The sequence below is a fragment of the Lonchura striata genome, chromosome 3 (assembly GCF_046129695.1).
Source record: "Lonchura striata isolate bLonStr1 chromosome 3, bLonStr1.mat, whole genome shotgun sequence".
Taxonomy (NCBI): Eukaryota; Metazoa; Chordata; class Aves; order Passeriformes; family Estrildidae; genus Lonchura; species Lonchura striata.
In genome coordinates this window covers 52,941,518-52,961,271 of record NC_134605.1, presented here as the reverse complement: position 1 = coordinate 52,961,271, position 19,754 = coordinate 52,941,518, and the positions used below count along the sequence as shown (strand labels likewise).

The following is a 19,754-nucleotide window of genomic DNA, read 5'->3' as shown; positions in this document are numbered from 1 at the left end:
GAAATTAAAATGCAATACAGATGAGTCTGCTCTGTATTGGAGTCTTGACCTTTAATATATCAGGTTTTCATATTGCAGCTTTTCCAGCAAATAGGCTGTTCTACAAGAACAGAGGTGCTTTAGTGATCTGCAGAGGTCCTACCTTAGCCATGCTTCAGTTTTATTTGCTCCCACCTACCAGCTGCCTAAAATGCCTTTGAGAGGAGATAAGGTTTTCAGATTGCCTGCTAGATCATAACCATGAAATCCAGCAGTCCAGCAAGGCAAAAAAAATTATCATTACAAATCAGAGAAAACAGCCTGGCAAGCTGAGTGTTAGAAGGATTGCTTAATGTTTCATCCTGTTTTGCCAGTTTAGCTTTTATCAGCCTTTGGGGTTTATGTTTTTTCCCTTGGTATTCTCATTACATTTTCTTTCCCTTATTAAAGAAGGTGTTTGCACCTTACTCTGTGTCTGCAGATTCCTCGTGAACAGACTGGTACATTGCTCTGATAGCAGCTTTGCAGACAGACTCCTTAGATCAATAAACCATCTTAGCTGTTGAGTATACCAGATCTGAATTTTAAAGATTCACAGTCACACTTGAAATACCTGATGTAAATTTTAAGAGGCATCTGAAGAATTGCTGTACATTACAGTCATAAAGCTTAGCCAGTGTTACCTTTTGACCAGATCACTGTTTGATTTGGTTTCGGTCTCATGTTTTTCTCTGCAACTATTCTTGGTGTTGGTGTTCGTTTTTTTTTTCTCCAAGAGACAGACAACTATGTCTTCAGAGAAACAAAACAACTGTGTCAACAGATGGGAGAGAAAATACTGTGTCTGAAATAGTGCTAGGAATAAACCATGTTAAAAATAGGTAGTCTTGCCACAAGTGTTTCTTTGGCCAATGTGGAAATCCTTCTTTCTCATACTTGCATGTTATCAAAATTATACTAAAATCCTGCTAGAAAAGCTGCCAAATAAACCTACAAAAACATTGCTACAACAATAACTACCCTTTTCCTGCCTAATTTGTAAGAGTCGTGCTAGTAAAGGAGAAAGACTAAGGAAGTAGTGCTACCATGGGAGAGCTCTGAACGGTGCCAGGGACTGACCCCTGGCCAGCAGCAACCAAAATACTTGTGGCTATAGATTTTATTGATGTGACCTTCCTCTCCCCTCCCAACAGTACTAGCACAACACTAGACGGTTGTCAGAATTTTGCCCTTTCTTAGAAGTGTTTCTACATTCCTAGGCTTGGAGAAAAATAATTTTCCTGTCCCACAAAATATCTGGGGAAAACCCACAGCAGTTCAGCTGACAAGCTGGGGTTTTTAATAAGAAAACTCTTTTCCTTTCCAAAACTGGAAAGCAAACTGAACTACTCTTAAATGTGACTGTTACCAGCAGAATTACAGCTGCAGTTTCGACTTTGCATTTTTGCTTTCCATCTGCTGTCTCACTTATTTTTGCTGTTCGTCTCCTTGCTTTCAATGGTCTGTTCTGTGTCTCAGTTTATCTAATTTTTGTGGCTGACCAGCCAGTTTAGCATTATCACTGTCCTAATGGCTGTAAAGAGGGCAGAGAAGCCCTTCACTAAATGAGTTTTTTCCACAATGCCTCTGTGCTTTCTTTGGTCCATTTCTGTTCGTGTTTGGTGCTCCATGTTGTGTCATCTGGGAAGAGAGATGTTTGCATAATGTGTATTTTTCTGGAGTTGTTTAATTTCTGAAAACATTTATACAGTTGGCAGCACTTTTGGGGCAGGGACAGATTGCAATCTCAAATGCAGAACAAGTCATTGTGTTGACAGCAGCTGGAGGAGCGGAAGAACAGGTAGAGCCTGGCTCTCAGCACTCCACACTCCCTTCCCCACATTCCCCACAGCCTTTTTCTATGGGGACTTGCCTTCGAGCTTGGCAGAAAGCAGCCTCAGGCAGCAGAGCATAATTTAGGGCTGCCCCATGGTATTTGTAATTGATTCTGGTATCTGCAAAGGTAGATAAGGCTCCTTCATCTGGGGAGAAGGGCAGAGGCAGGCAAATGGTGCAGCCTCCTGCTGGGGCATAAATTCCCCATGACTGGTTACAGCCCTGCTCTTTGCAACAGGCCCTTCCTTTCCCACTTGTCTGCAGTCAAGGAATGCTTCTGGGGATCTGTGCTTGACTGTTAGATTAATGATGCCTGCAAAGACTGAAGGAAATGTAAAGGAAGAGAATAGGTTTCAGATGATGTTAGAGGCTGTCCTGTTACTTCAGTCCATCAAGGGAAGAGCTGCATTCTTTATCAAAGTAGTGTGTTTATTATCTTTCCTTGTTCCCATGTGAGGAAAATATAAATGAAGAGTCAAAGTGCCTATTATTTTTCACTCTTTTTTCCATAGATAATTTCCCAATTCACTCTATGTAAAGGCTCAGTGAGGCTCATGAGCAGTGTACGTACAGAATTTCCAAAGGTAGCTTCTTACCTCATTTTTTTTGTGTTGACTCCTGCCTCTGTGGTCCCTGCAATTCATGGGTAGTATATATATGCATATATATATATATCCACTCCAAGGATATGTCCCATGGCCTTTTTAAAATTTGTTTTTGCTTAACTGATCTATAGATGAGTTTAAAAGATTAGCACTTTACATGCATGAGTGACATTTTGATTAACAGCTGAATTCTACCTTCTTCCAGCCTGATGAGCTCCAAAGGAAAGGGAAGTTTTGTGCAACATCCTTACTCTGTAAAAACCGATATTCAAAAAGATGCACACTACTTACTCACTTTCAACTTGAGTGTTTGCTTTGCTTTGCTGAATTGACTTTACTGATTAGAGATGGAATTAAGTGACTTGCTTAAATTACTTGCTTAGCTGTGAATGAGGTTGCATAATTTCTCTGCCAGAGCTTTCCTCCCAAATCAGAGAGTAGGCTCAGGCCACAGAGACAGAGAGGTGATGCAGTTCTTCTTCATTGCAACTTCACTGCAGTTGTAACAGGCAGGATAAGTCAATGAAGAATTATGCCCTTTGTATTGTAAAATGACGTTTTGGTTTTTCACTACGGCCAGTTTCAAATTTTGGTTTGAATTGTGAATTGTGGTGAATTGTGGTCAAGTGAATATGGTTTCATGGGGCAGGTATAGCAAAATATTTTTGCATCAGCTATAGGAATGTATCTAAGAGTTCTTGTATAGCTGTGTCCAAGCTAACTGCTGCTGCACTGCCATGTTTTCAGACTCTTTCATTCTTTTGTTGGACGCAAAAATCATTAGAAAACATTCACTGGCAGCATTTAATAGCATATATTTAGAATGTGAAATAAAGAAGCCAGATATTAGTGGTGCACCATAATCTATTAGTAATTTGTTTAACTCCACTCCTCCACACATGCAAGAGAATAAAATAGAAGTTATTCAAATAAAATTGATTTAAAAAAAAATTCTTCACATTTATGATCATGCAGGGTTTTTTTTCTTTAAAACTCACCTATTTTTCTTTTTCTGAGAGTCAATAGTGATCGCAAAGTGTGAAAAATTGCAAACAAAACTAAGGAGAAGTTCAAGTTAGCTGTAGAGCCAAAAGTGTGATTCAGTAGCTGAAAATATCTCTGCGCTTCATGCATCAAACTCAAACACTGCTTTGGCAACACCCCCGGATTAGAAGCAGAGTTTGAGGTCATTCCTCCTCCAGCCTGCCATGTATGGATAGGGCTATGCTCATGAGAAATTACTGACTTAGTGAGCACACCCCAAGAGCAGACTGACATCAAAGCAGAGGGATCTTGCCTCACTGAGGAGAACCAAAGACTTCACTGCTGGCTTTCTCTTGGTAGCCTTAAGACCTGGAGCACCAGAGTCGAAGGACTGGGAGAGAGGACACTTGAAACAGGCCTTCTCTAAATGTGGCAATAACAAGGGATAGTGAGGTAGTTTCTCTGTAAAGAGGTCGCATGATGTCCAGCAGAAGTGTGTGCTCAGAGATGGTTTGCTGGCCCATTCAGATTTTCAAGACAAATGATCAGCCAGTGATGGTGTTACACTGGGGCTGCCAACCTGAAACAACAGGTGTGTAATACTGCGCTATACAAGCTGTCTCTGCAACTGTCCAAGACTGATCTCAGCTTATCTGGTCTAAATTCAGAGTGCCTTAAGTGAAGTCTATACTTTTAATTAACACCAGACTCACTGAGCTCTTAGTTTTATTTTATAAGGAACCTTAGTTTAGATTTTGCAGGTAACAACCAAAACTTTGTAAACAGACCCTAAGTCCTTAGATTCTTTTCCCTGCTGACAAAACTCTCTTGCTTACAGACATCCCACTTCCCTCCTGTTATCCTGTATGGCTGACCCATTTGCCAACCTTCCAGGGACAAGTTAGCTTTCACTTGCTGTGAGATTGTCCAGCACAATGGCTGTCACTCTGCCATGGGCTTGATGTTGCAATGGTCTTTTCATGGAGATGGAGATAGTTTTGACAGCTCAAATGATTGCCATGGTCTAGTGGGATACTTGCCATCTTGTAGCCTGCCTGCTTAGGGGGTTTAAGGGCTGCTTAGTGCCTTGGCCTCAGTTTCTTCACTGTGCACCTTGCTGCTTTGGTTTTCTCCAGTGCAAGTGTGTTGTAGCAGAGGAGTAATTCAAAGAGAGAATGGAAGCCAAGGCCACTCAGTGTAGGAGGTTCCTCGTGATGATTTTGCCAAAGTCTATTTTGCCAAAGAGCATGTTTGGATCCCATAGAGCATGAGCTTTACCTAGAATCCTATCTTGGGCTTGGCTGAGATCTGATGTTTTCATTTTCCCTGCCTACTCTCGGAGGATCGCCAGATGTACTCCCATCTTCCTGCCAGCTGCCTGCACAAGCACCCTCTTGGCAGCAGCAGGCTGGGCAAATGGGTTGAGCAATGTGTGTTTGAGGACACTGTGTTAATTGTCAGCTTGACCATTGTCTAAAGCATCAGGTTAGTGAGGGTGCTGGTCTCAGCTGGCGGTGTCTAAACTGTTATTTGCAGTCAGGTTATGGACCTATACTTAGGGGGATATGCTCTTGATAATTTAGCTCCTGGCTGAAGTTAAAAAAAAAATGTAGCCCAAAATCATAGTTTCAATGGCAGCAGCAAAATAAGCTCCTGTGCAGACTCGGCTCTGAAGGTAGAGGTGATAACATAGGGAGACTCCCAAGAAGAAATTAGGTTCTTGGTTTTAATAAAGTGAATTACCTATGTGTAAAGTAAACAAAATTCATAGATGATCCTTTTAGTTAAATTTTGTTTGGATTTCAGAACCAGAGAGACAATAAAACCAGCTCCACTAACATACATGCATTAGTAAATATATCTAGTTTTATTTCTATAATATGTACAGATATGCACATATGGGTATATACATATATTAATGTACATAAATACATATATATGCACATATATTTATGCACATACACATTTGAACAAATTGAAATTTTACAAATATTTCTTGGTGCTCTTTTCATTGAGATCTGCAAAATGGTGTTAGCAGGATACCAAAATGAAGAAAAGCTGTCTGTAAAAAAAATTTAAATGGGCCATCACACTCCGATTGATAAAATTGTGGAAAACAAAAGAAGAAAATATACTGAAAAATAATGCAGGCTTCAAATCTCTTGCTGTTTTAATAATGAAGACAAAAATGTTTACAGCATAGCAACATTTGATTCAAAAAATGAATTATATACCTTTTACTTTGGAAGTAGTTCAAGATTTGATCCATTAATTTTATCTAACTGGTTGTAGGCAAACATATTTCTGCAGTAACAGGAGCTGCCAGAATGACCTGGAATTAAGAGGGCAAAGGTAGAGTTGCTTTAAGTATTTAATTCATCTATTCAAAGATGATTTGTGTGCACACATTAAGAACACCAGTAAACTAATGGGAATAATTTTCTTCCACATTTTCCAAATTCAATTGCATATGGTATGATTGCATTTGGTCAAGGTATGAACATAATTTCACAGACTTGTCTACCAGATATTGTCTTCTGCTATTGATCATATGAAGTCAATTTAAAGTATGACATTACTTTTACCTTCCCCATGTCAGAAGACTTTTTTGCTTCTAGTGTTAGCTGCCATAACTATCAAATTGTGTGTATAATAAATTGTGTTTTGTTTAGAGAGTGATAACTGTGAAATATTGCCCATTTGGAGAAGAAGTGCTGCAATTGAGATTGATGCCTGGAACTTAATGTATCATAGCTGCAATCAAGCAAATTTCAGACTTCTTATCTCTGCCATAACAGATGATAATTCACAGACGGTTCTATGAACCTTCGTGTTTGAAAAGGAGAAAAGAAGCAAAAAGAGAAAAATGAGAAAACTAAAAAATTAAAATATTAGATAATCCACTCTGACTGGCTTCACATTCTCTACATATTACAGTACAGAAGTTTTTATAGTCAATTCATTGCATTAAGTAAGAAAACATATATGAAGAAAGAACTCATGTAAGATGGTTTGGAATAGGAGATTTGCATATAGTCCCACTGTTTTGTGTTACCAGCCATGAGTTTAAGTTGTTTGTTGATGCATTGCAGAAGTGTGCACATTTTTCTACCCATATTGCCTGGCTGTTCTTTAGTACAAATTATTCTGTATAATCCTAGAACCTGGCTGCAACTTAGTGGTACCTTACAGACCTGGTCAAAGTGAGACTTTAGGTAAATTCCCAAACCATGGTAAGTTACAGTCTGTGCTGGAATGCTATCTGCTGCAAGCCAGTTAAGGAGTAACATGGGTATGGCTGTATTTGCCCTTTGTACTCTTGAAGAAATGTCACCTCTTTACTGTTGCAGTTATCTCTGAGTAATTAGCAGTAAAATATTATCCAGTTGCTTTCCAAAAATTATAGTTTCTGATTAAAATACACATGAGATTTCTGACTTTTTTTGCTTTGGAAGGTGCACAGGAATCTCCCTGTCAACCCCCTACCCTCAACTGACCTTACAGTGTCAGTTTAACAAATATATAAGAAATTATATAAAGCAAAGATTTTGTTGTTGATCCATGACATGACTTAATTCTTATGGTCAGATGATGCTGATGTCTCTGTTACATTTTTGTGTCACCACTGAAGGTGTAGTTTTATGATTAGAAAATGGTTACAGGTGTTTCCAAGGCTGCTCGGAGTCTTTCAAAAGCAGATGGTGTAAGAGTCATTATCAGAGCACTTCTGCCTGTGTTTCCAGGTCCTGTGTAAAAGGCTATTCCCAGAGCATTTGAGAGGCAAAGTTCAAATTGAAAAAGCTCTTCCAAACAGTGAGACATGCTGTGATTTTCATACTGTCATTTCCCTTTTGATGAACTTGTCTATTCCTAGTCCCAGCAGCTGTCAAACAACTGCAGGAGAGATTAGGAGAGCCATGACCAGGTGTGACCAAATAGAATCACAGACTCGTTTAGGTTGGAAGTCCAGCTGTTAACCCAGCACTGCCAAGTCCATGACTAAGCCTCTTCCCCAAATGCCACATCTGCATGTCTTTTAAATATCTCCAGGGATAGTGACTCAACCACTGCCCTGGGCAGCCTGTTCCAAGGCTTGACAACTCTTTCTGCAAAGAAATTTTTCCTAATATCCAATATAAACCTCCTCTGATGCAACTTGAAGTAATTTCCTTTTGCCTAATAATTTGTTAGTTTTAAGAAGAGACCTAGCAATTTATAAATGCTAAAAAATGCTCAGCAGTGGTGGTTGCATTGCTGTCTCTTTGGTGGGCAGGCATTGGAGGCACGCTTGTTTTCTTCTGCAGCAAAGGAGCAAAGGATTGCTCAAATTTTTACTAATGCGGTGATAAAAACAAAAGTTCCTGGTTTTGCTATCCCAACAATAACTCTCAAGCTTTAATTAGGCAGCAAAATCCTGTTTGACGACACATGCATTTTTTTGGCTTGTTAGAGACTCTGTATGTTGGCTGTTCCTTCAGACCATGTCCTGTTTTCTAGACCCAGTGCTGCTGTGAGATTCTGTGTTAGTAAGGAGATGCCCTAGTACTGCCAGGACAAAACCCTGCTGTCCTTAATCAGATCTTGGTTTGGAGAATATTTTGCCTCCTTGTAAGTAATGATTAAGTTTCTTAAATACTCAGAAACTGATCCAGCCTGAATTGAATGCATCAGATGCTAGAGCATTCTTTGAGGAACCATGTTGAAGATAGAGAGGTTACCACAACAAGAGGGAAGACATTGGATCCAATTATTTTTGAGCTAAAATAAGTTAGGGCAAAATGGAATATAGTGTTCCTTGTGGATTTTAATTTAAACCTTCTCTATGAAGCTGGGGCAGCAGAAGTGTGATTTTTGTTCCATAAATGATGTCTCACTTACGGCTTTAGTTTCTTTTCTTGAAAGTCTCCTCTGCTTCTGCCAGGGTCCCATAGAGAGGATTGAGCGTAAATGAGAATAAAAACCTTTGTCTTTAGGTTGCAGATAGGATAAACAAGTTCATGATGCATATTAATTAGAAATAACTGTGCAATAACTTTGGCCTGTGAAAATACAGGGGGATCTGCTGTCGGGCTGGAAGGTATCCATGCCACTCCAGGGGGAGGATGCTACAATCCAGACTATACCTAGGTCCTACTGAAGCATGGGAGAATAAGGACTCATGACTTCTTTATTGCTTTGCTTTGCTTTTTTGGCTGGGACATTTTTCAGGTCAATTGTAAAAGTAGCAATTGAAATGCTGGCCCTACTACATACAGAGTTTTGCCCTTGAGTAGAGCTGTGCCAAGGTTTCACCAACAGATTAAAACCATATTGGGCCCTGTCTGTTCAGAGGTTCAAAAGTGGTTCCTGGCTTCACACTCAGATCATTTCCTAGAAAGCTGTAGATTGGTGTGATAAAGCGCCAGGGGCTACAGCCAGAGCATGTGTTATTTTATATACTCAGATGCCTGTATAGACTGCTGTGGATATGGCTGGTCAATAATACATTATCATTTACTATTTGTTTTTGTTTCTGGTAGCAAACATTTCAGGGAAAAACAGCGTAAGCGTGTCTGTTTTATTGCCAGCCACTTCCAGGCCTGCTTTACCTTTCAGTTTTTGGCACCCTATTTCACTAGCTCACATCTGTGCTCTGCTTGCAGGGGAAGCACCATGTGCTACCTACCCCACAGAGGACAGGTTCCCTGCTGGAAGCAGAGGGAAGTTTGCTTTGGCTTCAGGCTATGTTATGGTCAAGCCACGGGCACAAATCTGCAAGTTAGGTGGGCTAAGTTTGAGATTTTCCTGTCCAAGTCCTCTGACATGCTCCTCTGCCATGACCTGTGTAAGGCCTTGAGGAGCATGTACCATCTTCTGCTGTGGTGACCTGATCACCTGAGATGGTAGCCAGCCAGGGCCCACTGACACAGCCAAGGCAAAAGAGCGGGAGAAGAGGTGACACGAGCTGCACTTCTTGCTGGAACCCTGTGCACCCCTGGGCTGCTGCCCTGTGCAGGAGCACACCCACCTGGGATGCTCACACATGTTGCCTACCCATCACATCACCTGGCATCTCACATTTGGGTATTCAGGGTCACGGGGAAGCCTGAAAGAAAGTGCCCTGAGCAACGTGTGTGCTGTGGTTGTCTGTTGTTCACACCAGTCTTGGCAAAATCAGAACAGCCAGGCCCATTGCAGTACGTTGTTCACTGAATGCAAGAGCAGTGAAGGTTTGTTGCCTGTGTATTAACAAGGGGGGCATTTCAGTCAGCTCTGCTGTGTACAAACTAGACTTAAGTCTCCAGTTCCTGGTACCTTGTCTGTATGCCCCAGTTAGGGGTAAGCAAAGCAGTCTGTGGCTGTCTAACGTATTAATGAACATATCTCCTGGTGCTCTGTGCCTCGGATGCACGTACACTCCTGCACACATCCCTAATTTTGTATGCAGAAAGTACTTTGTGGTCTTTCCCAGAGTGCCATCGCATGTAAGGAGAAATGTAAGGATTACGTCTGTTTTTCACAGTGCATGCTGGTAACTTACTTTCTAAAACATACTTGCATCATATGGAAAAGGGAATTCCTAAACATGATCTCACTTTTAAAGCACAGTGCTAAATAGGAAAGAAGCAGGATGAAAGATAATCACATTGCTCTGGTTCAATAACAGGAAAGTATTTGCATTTAATTTAAAATTATGTGTTTTTAAGTTAGGATTTGGGCATGATGTTTTCAAAATTAGACAGAAGTCAGGCAGAACTCTTGCTATGATAAGGCCTAAATGTAAAGATACTACAAAGACAGTTCATGCTTTGTGTTTATCCTGCTTTTTGTATATATCACATTTGAAAATAAATTATTTTATGCGCCTACTGGCCTTGTATGTCTATTGCTTTCACTTTGACATGCATTAGTTGATGTGTATTCTAGCCCACAGTAAGCTGGAAACAACAGGAGAGCTACTGATTGCTGATGCCACGTTGCTCTGAAGGCAGCAAGAAGGACTGTGACAATCTCTGAAGTTCTTACATGTATTGATGTAGCCAACACCATAAAGCCAGGTTATAAAATCAAACAGCAGGTTGAATTGATCACAGTTGTTAAAAGTCTTTAATATATGTTTTCCAAATAGGTGGAAGAGAGAGTCAACAGCCATACTTGCTGGAGTAGTGAACCAAATTGCTTTGACTGGAACCATTACTCACTTGCACCTTTGATGGCAGCAGCCAGGTAGGAGAGTGAAGGACGGGTGGTTTTGTGTGAGCTGAGGGAGGGGGTCTGAGAGCACAGTTTTTAATTCTCAAAAGGCTTCATGTGGAAGTCACCCACATTTAAATCCTGATTATATGTCTTTTTGTTACAACTGAAGCCAGCTTTTGCCAAAATTAGAGGTATTTCTGTTTTGGGGCAGGATTTTGTTAATTTGGAAGTGATGTCTGCTTTGTCCACATATTTGGTTTTTCACTTTCCCTTCTGTTATGCAGTTCTTGTATCAAGTATCCAGGGACTCCATTTCTTGAACTAAACAAGCAGAAAAGTGTGCTTGTAAAAATACAAGATATGGTGGGTGAGGTTTTTATATCTGAAATGTCTGGGGATTTTTATTTACTAAAATATAAGTTGGTGATTTATGCTTGACAATCTTGCCATTTCAAGTGCACCATGGACAGTACTGTTCAAAGTTTAATTTTTCCACTGGGTCTTGAACACTTGGGCAGAAACTGCAGTTACTAAAGTGCTAATGTTGTTGTATGCAATAACACCTAAGCTTAAATTTAGTGGATCCCCAACAGAGGTCTTACTGTGGCATCAGATAGTTCAGAAGACAATTTATCTTGTCAAGAAAAGGCCCATTTTCAGCTACTGATTGCAGCACCATGTTTATTAGGGTTGGTAGTCCCAAGCTGGTCAGTTTTCATATTCACAGTCTCAAAAACTGTGCCTGTGTGTAGTATACAGTTACTTTTCTTGCTATAGGAGACCTGAAGCACTGAGAAACTGCTCTTCTCTCATCTTCTTTGTTCAGGCACATCCTTGATGGTCAAAGAATTGTTAGCCCTTAGAATTTAGAGAAGCTTGAAAGAGTAAAAGGTTACGGAAAGTTTGATCACTCTCTCACTCTCATTCATTGAGTTTCTTTTCTTTTTTTTTTTTTTTTTTTTTTAATTATCCAATATTTATCTTCAGCCATAGAAGCTAGGTGTATGAGGAAGACCCTGGAGATTCTCATGTGATATCATGAGCACAGGAGAAGGTGTTCAAAGAAAACACAGAATATATTTTGATATAACCCCACCAGATTTTTCAGAATTATGTAAATAGTGCTGGATCTGTGTTTCATTCTATATATTAATTCAGTGAAAGAAAGGGTTAAATTGAGAATGACAATCCCTTGACTCTTTGCTCAACCCTGAAACTGATCCCAAATATTCTGCAGTCCAGGATGCTGCTATATGGGATATCTCTTCTTATGGATCCCTCTCAAGGTCCCTGCAATGGGAGTCATGGGTATCTGCGTTGTTCTCTTTCCCCTGTGCAATCTCTGAGTGCAACCGAGATGTTTCTGCACAGCCTGGGATCAGAGCTGGGTGGGCGAGAGGGTGTGAACTGATGGCTGTCAGCAGGGCTGTTACCCCCGCCAGAGGTCCTGTGGAATTTCTGTTTAAAGTTCAGCAGGAAAATAAACTGTCCTCATGCACCCCTGAGCTCTGTTGCCAGTTTGGAAAGCATTAACAGCGTGTGAAATTTATAAGGAGGAGTAATGGAACACTGCTGGAGCATGGAAACCTGGCCATGTCCTGACTCACCAGGCAGGATTTAAGTGGAAAACTGAGAACTTTGGTACACAAGGGTATGGCAGCCATCCTCTAAAATGGGGTTTTAGCATACATCTTTTAGGTTTTGTTTTAGCATGTAACTTAATGGCATTGTGTGCATTGGACCCTTTTTGCTGTGGCTCTTGTACACTGAGACCTCTCCCCAATAATGTGTCAGCCAAATGATAGCACACTTCACTTTTTGTTTGGAACAATTAAATTTTAGAATAGATGCTCTCAATTAATGTAGTTTAAACCGGTGTTAGTGTAACTATGATGATATGTGCCACTACCTTGTGTGCTAAGGTTATTAAGGCAAGCACTTAATACTGATAGGGTAGTAAATACGCTGCGTGAGCTAATAAAAGGCTCCCATGTAGAAATTGAACCCTATTGCTGACTACTTTACAGGTGAAAGCTTGCAGTCTGATTCCACATCTAGGCACTGGGTGGTGGGAAGGTACATTTACCCCACGGACCAGAGTATGCAATGCTGCCAAACCAGTGGTCCCAGGCATCCTTCAGGGAATGTTTCCTTCAGCTGAGCTAGATTGCAAGCTGTGGTGTGGAGGACTAGCTGCTTTATTTTGGCTAGGAATCCTTTGAAGATACTGGTCCTGATTCTCTACTGCCTGAAACCTTTTGCTATTTATACCTGGGTAAAGTGAGTGCCGAGCGAGCATAAAATACCATTACGCTGGTGCTAAAGGAGCTGTTATCCACTTTGCCCAAATATAAATGACTAGGGAAAGGGTGAAGCAAGTTCAAGGTCTCTCTTTTTGTTGTGACATTGCCCCTAGATCCTGCTGCTCATTGCTGACAGTGTGAATAGAACGGGGCTGAATCTTCCTGTAGGTTTGAACTCAAGATGTGCAAACTCAGGTAAGTGAGAGCACTTGCTCCTGGTCCTGCTAGTAGCCAGAGGGAGGCAAAACACGTTTCTTCTTTCCCGTCCCGGAGGCGGCCGAGCAGGGTGTCTGGACAGCAAATCCATGCATCAATTCCCTGACAGGCTGTGCCGGGGGGGTGGGGATGAGACTCGAGAAGGTCCCGAGGAGGCAGCAATGGGCACTGCGCTCTCCAGCCTCACAGCTGCCGGGCACGAAGGGCCGCACTGGAGGCGGCGGGCGGGATGTGGAAGGAAAAGCCGCTGCCGGCGCTCGGCCCCGGGGCATTCCGGCATCCCTCTGCTGCCGGCGGGGCGGCGTTTGTCTTCTGCTCGTTTCAGAGCGCCCCCACCCCCAAAAACCGGAACCAACCCCCAGAGCCATAAAAATCAACGCTTTGCTTAATGAAATGGAACAGCTCCGTTCTCCCGCACACACAGTGTGTGGCCCTGCAGCCGCAGACGGCGGTGCGCTGGCATCCCGCCCGCTGGAAGGACGCGGTCCTCGAAACGCTCTGGCACCGCGGGCTGCTGCTTTCAACCTAGAGCAGAGGCAGATAAGGATATTGTGAAGGAGAAATTTGGCATTGCATATTATGAAACTGAATCCTTAAAGAACCTGCGTACTTTTGGCAGGATTTCATATCTCGTAAATAGAACCCGTATATATTCATGCGTATTTGAAGCAAAATACAGTGTACTGCTATTTCTGCCATCTAAGCAGATATCTTGGTAGAGTAATTTAAAAACATAGCTGTTTGGTTTCTTTTCGTAGCCAGCACTGCACCAATTAAATAAAATTCTGTGTTAGGCATCCTGCCCCGGGGACTCCCAAGTGTCCACATACCCGCTGAAGGCAATACAGAGTTCAGGAGTTGACCCAGCAGGGGTGAGGGCATCAGTGGCTGGCTCTCCCTGAGCAGAGCTGTGTGGGGATGCTGTGCTGCAAAGCATTCTGCTGTGTGAGAGATTCTTTTAAAAAGTAAGGCATGCAACTGGTCTTGAAATGCAGACAGCTGGGAGGATTCTTTATAAAACCTAGATAAATCTCTATATGTTTCATTTCTTTATAATTCTGCGAGTACCCTACTTTTTGCTAGGGATAGGGGGTCATAACAGCATGAGCACTTGAACCACTGAACCCCCCACTTGATGGCATTAATTTTATTTAACTTCCAAGATGTGTGTATACCTGTTTGCATCTATATTTTCCTCTGTCTGAAAATATCATAAGGTTATAGATTCGAGGCTTACAGCTTCAATTAAGACATGGAGTAAGTAATTGCAATTTTAAAATCTGCCAGTGACATATATGCAGAATTATTGTTACATATCATGCTATAGTAACCCTGAATAATTTCACAATATAAGCAGGACACTATACTACAATGTCAGTCTTTAAAAGTAATCCTATGAACCTGGCTGTATTCTAAACAAAATTTGAAGAATTTACAATTTTTAAAAATTACAGTCCAGTGCCCTGTGCAAATCCGTGTGAGTGGAGTCCCTTGCTCATTAACACTTTGCTAAAAATTTCTGAGACTGAAAAGTTTCAGACAGTTGGGAAGCTCAGATCCACACTAGCAGTTACCTCCAGATGGCCACACTTTCATTTGGTACTTAGCCTTCTAGCATCTCAGCATTTGCATGTTTGAGATGGTGATGTGTACTGTTCCACTTATTTTTGCCAGAAAATGTACAGGGCATTGTATGATAAGTTTTGACACATTGTATAGCTCAAAGAAGAGATGAGAGTGTGGGGAGAGAGAAGGGACAAGGGAAAGAGGAGGATAGGAAAAGAAAGGAATAAGAAAATGCAGCAAGAGTAGTTTGTGTCAGTGTAATGAATTCAGCCTGACTGGCAAATACAATCTGACTGCAAGTTGTGAATTTCATTGAATTTGATCCAAGAAAGACACAGCTGAGCAATCTGCAGGAAGCAATCTTTTCCTAGAAGTATGCAGCTCCAAACTGTACAAATTCTTCCACTGGTCGTAAAATGTCTGTCTGCCACTGAACCTGCAATCAGATACTTTTGAAGAGAAAGTGTTGTAACTGAAACAGTCAACTGCAGAATAACCAAAAATACCAGTAAATGTAGAGTTTTGAAAGAAGAAAACCTATATAATTTGAAGTTGGCCAATGAAGCCTTAGTGATAAGGACAGTTAATCATTCTGGTGCAGCTGTTTCCTGACATTTCTGCAAAATGTTGTGGAAAAATTAATGAAGGTTTGTACAGTAATGGTTTCGAGCTTGGCTAGTGGAAAATATGACAGTATTTCCATCGTCAATTAAGAACAAGCAAGGCCTTTTTTTTTCCGTAGGGGAAGTGGTATGCAGTTTGTACTGCACAGGAAACTGTAGACTTGAGAGCAGCTGTGTGATAGTAACAGGTATGCAGAGAATATGGAGAAGGGCCTGGGCCCTCTTATCACATGTGCTTCAGTGTAGTAGAAGTAGCTCTGTTATATATTGGAAATACGGGATACTTACACTATCAACCATGTGGGGTATTCCTTTGAGTGTCTGGCTCTGAAAATAAATGCCCGTCTTGTCACTTCAGGAACAAAGCTTGCATTAATAAGGCTTTCATTGCAATTTATCAGAATCAGAAAATACTAATTCCTTCAGGTGGAGAGACACAGAATTTTTTTGCCCATCTCTGAAATTCAAGCTACTTGCAATTCAGCCTCAGGTTGTCTGGTTGTCGTAGCCATGCAGCGTGCCTTGGTGAGCACATCTGGTTGCTGGGCTGCCGGGGTGAGGAGCAGCAGTGCAGCTGGGGGGAACTCGCTGGCCTCGTGTGCAGTACGGACAAGGGCTGTGTGTGCCAACTCGGTGTCATGCGTGTGTATGCGTGGTGCAGATAGCCAAGAAAACGTGTGGAAACATGAGCATGGCCAGAGGGTGCATTCCTGTTGCAGATCAGCATAGCTGAAGGTCACTGTAGCAGCTGAGCAGTGGCCTTTGTCCACTCCTTCACCTTGTAGCCCACAGCCCCTGGCAGGCAGCCAGCTGCTGAAAGCCTCCTCTACCCTGGGGCTCCTGCTCCTGCCAAAGCTCGACTGTGCCTGAGCTCCTCCAGCCCAACTCAGTTTTGGGGTATGCTGTATGCTGTATCCTCTCTGAGCTTGAATAGGCTGTATGGGGCAGAAGGTAGTTGGGAAGGAGTTTCACTCTTGAGAATAAATTACGAAGTCCAGTTCCATACAGCCAGTATAATTAACTTTTCTCCTCAAAGGGCTATAAATTTTATTCTGTGTTAAAAATTTATTAGTGTGAATGTCCAGGTCTGGTACAGAAACACTGTAAATGAGTGCAAATGTTTAGGTGAATCATTTAGATGCTCAGTACCTTTCTAGTGCCTTTCTGGACTGTGAGGTTTTGTACACACCTGCCTCCTGTAATAGCTTTTTTCTCCCTCTGACTTTCTGAGGTACTTTGAGCTCTACCATAAATATGAGTTCTAGCCTGTTTACACGGTATGATGATTCATGCTAAAGTGGTGGATAGAAGATGCATTATAATGAATGGTTTATGCTTTTCCTAATATCATTCTGTAAAGGCAACACTTACTCAGTGCTCCTCCTACAAATTTAGAAGACTTCTAGCAAGCTTGCTAAAAATGTTTGTCTTGTAATGGTAGCTGTAGGGTGTATAGTTCTTATTGACAGGTTTAAGCCAGTGTAAAACAGTTCATAATGACAGACTTGTATCCATGATTTGTGACTGTTCACATAAGCATATAGAAGTCAGCACCAAGTTCTCTCTCCCTGATACAGTCCACTGCGAGAAGAAGCTTCATTTAATATTCTCCCAAGCCTGCAATCCCTAGTGCAGGTAAATCTGTTGTTGGAGTCAGTGACAGCTTTACCAGTATCAGAGTTATCAGAGTATTAGAGACGCTCATATTAGAGCCTCTAGTTAGGCTTGATTTGGGACATTAAAAGGTTAATCCTGCAAGCAGCCCATCTGTAACCAGGTGCATGCTGCCACTGCAGTCAGTATGCTCTCATACCCGCAGTGGGACTGCTTGTGTGCTGCAGGGTGTGCTTGGGAGTAAGGGAAGAATGAGGGCTTTGCTTTTGCAGTTTATCTGATGTGGGAAATCTGAGGGTGCTGGGTCAAACATGAGCTGCTTTTAAACTTCTCAGCATGAGGGCTGTGCCTACAGCTGCTTAGGAATTTCCCATAAAAACAATTTGTCAATTGAAAGCGGAATTTCCACAAGAACAAGTTTTCCACTGGAAAATTTCCATATTGCTATTTTTATTTTTTTGTTTTCCCATGGAAATCTTCGTATTAAATACTTCCCTTTAAGTCACTTTACTCTGTGAAGAAGACATTTGTTTAGCTGATCTGGGCTAAAATGGTTTCAGTTGCCATTAAGTTGCCTGTTATATTTCTCATTTCATTATGAATGGCATTGCAAAAATTTTATGCTTAAGAAGTTCCTGTAGGCAGATCACCTTGACAGTCTTTGTGTCCCACACTGGGTTGTAGTCACTTGTGTGAAAAAGTCTACTCACTACTGAAAAAAACAATGTCGAAGTGAAACAAATGCTAAAATAGAGGCCCCAAACCCTGGGAAACTAGATGAGCCTTGTTAATTTGTGAGCTTATGTCTTTGCTGTTTAAATTCAGTTTCCCAAAATTTTGAGTATATTATACTGATTATTTTAAATGTTTGTGGGTGTTGTAAAACTCTTGGACTCCATTTGAGATTAATGGGGAATAAAAAGTATGTTTAAGTGATTGTAAAATTGACTAAGATCGCCGAATCAAGATGAAGGACTTCCACTTGTTTTAATTCCTGCCCTGGCAGCCCCTACTGAGGGCAGCGGGGTAATGGCTGAGACATTACTGGAGGTGGCTGCTGCTGAGTATATGGGAAGGGGGAAGAATGCTGCTGACACCAAGGAGTTCATTGTATCACACAGTGACCTCTTATGGATGAACATTAAAAAAGAATGAATACCACTTTTACATTTTTAAACTAACGGTTTGAATAGTACCAATATTTGTAGTAGGTGCTGGGTTCTCCTTATGTTGCTGTGTCTCCAGATTTCTGTGAGTCTTTGTCTTGCTGTCTCTCATCTGTTCTTCATTCTATTCTCATTGACACATGGAAAAAGTTCTAGTCACAGCACTAAAATGTTGGTTGTATTGCATGGCAACTAGCTGGCAGTTTTGGTGATTGTGACTGGTGGCATGCACAGAGTACTAGCCCCTGTTGTCCCCAAGGGAAATGTCCCCCAGGAGGAAATGGGCTGTACCAGAAAGTGTGACAGCCACTGCACCAGAGGAAGTTCACTGTCTATATGAGCCTGGAGGCAGGTGCAGATCTTTTCACCTGGTGCACACAGGAAGCAGCATGGCTGGTGTCTGACTTTCCTTTAGGCAGCCTTCCCTGTGCTTCTCAGAAAGGCATGGGAGTTGGGGTTAAATATTACAGTCTGACTTGTTACTTGATCACAGACTGAACAGGAGCTAAGTAACTTTAACCCATTAGGTCCATTTTAGGTATCTCTTCCACTGGATGAAGGGCAGTTGACTCTCAATCATATCTTCCAAATGAATGACTCAGAGTGAAATCCTGGGCTACCTTTACCTACAGAAAAGCATGGTGCCAGCACACATCTAAAGCATCCTCCACTGTCCCTTTTTCTGCCCCTCTCATAGGATTCTCTTGTGTTCCCATTCCCCCTTACTCTGACACTGGTTTGTTTTGACCCTCATATTTTTTGCTGGGTAGCCTGAATTAGATTTCTGAATGCTGACTGCTGAATCTGAAGCTTCTTCCTTCTGGGAGGATAGGACTGACAGCTTATGGAAAACTTGTTTGACTGTGAAATCAGGAAGGGTTTTGAGAGCTGCCTTGGTCATTTATCCTGCCAGCATTCCCATTCTTACCAGATGGTGCTGGGAATCCTTCCAGCTCCAAACCCTTTGGTGTCCCCACTGCTTAGCTTCCCCAGTGATGCTGAAGACAAAGGTGATCAATATGAATAGAATAGAATAGAATAGAATAGAATAGAATAGAATAGAATAGAATGAATGTTCTAAGGACTGGTCATTAATTCTTTATTTAAATATCTCAACAGTTGCCTTTAGGCAGTACCAACATAAGTTGCTGGCATTCAAGGAAACACCAAATAGGCCTTCTACGCTAACAGCAAAGACCTAATTGGACCAAAAAGCTGAACACAGTTTCAAAGAACACAATATATCTCCACCATTTCCACCTGTATGTTGTTCTTTGGGAAAAACAGTAAAGTCCACCTCACTTGTAGGCAGACTTTACTGTTTATCTGCCCCTATACTGCAGAAGGTTTTCTTCAAGTATAATTGAAACTGGAGTTTTCGTTCACCTGTTAGAATCTGAAGACTAAATGAAGGAATGATCACAGCAATTATTCACACTGTTTGGCAAGAAAAAAAACAATTGGCAAAACCTACATTTGTGACAATCATTTGTATTTCACGGTTGCATTGCAAACGCCTTGATTCTAAATATAAGATAGGCAGAAATTGTTCTGTTTAGTGTGTCCTAAAATTATCCAGCACAGAAATAGTTTAAGGAAGTGTAAAAATGAATTCTCAATTTCTCAAAAGGCAGCTTAAAGGGGAAG

The 19,754-nt window shown here is 41.5% G+C and overlaps 1 protein-coding gene across 12 annotated transcripts in view; it reads left to right on the top strand.

Moving 5' to 3' along the window:
• The window catches only part of HIVEP2 (HIVEP zinc finger 2), a 136,417-nt gene that overhangs the window by 73,694 nt on the left and 42,969 nt on the right, over positions 1-19,754 (top strand). For 11 of the 12 annotated variants that reach the window (XM_021553152.2, XM_021553141.2, XM_021553150.2 and 8 more), the window contains one exon: positions 10,552-10,649. The exons of the other annotated variant lie outside the window; for it this stretch is intronic. The gene's annotated coding sequence lies outside the window, so the exon portion shown is untranslated. The remainder of the gene's footprint in view (positions 1-10,551; positions 10,650-19,754) is intronic. 12 annotated transcript variants of the gene reach the window in all.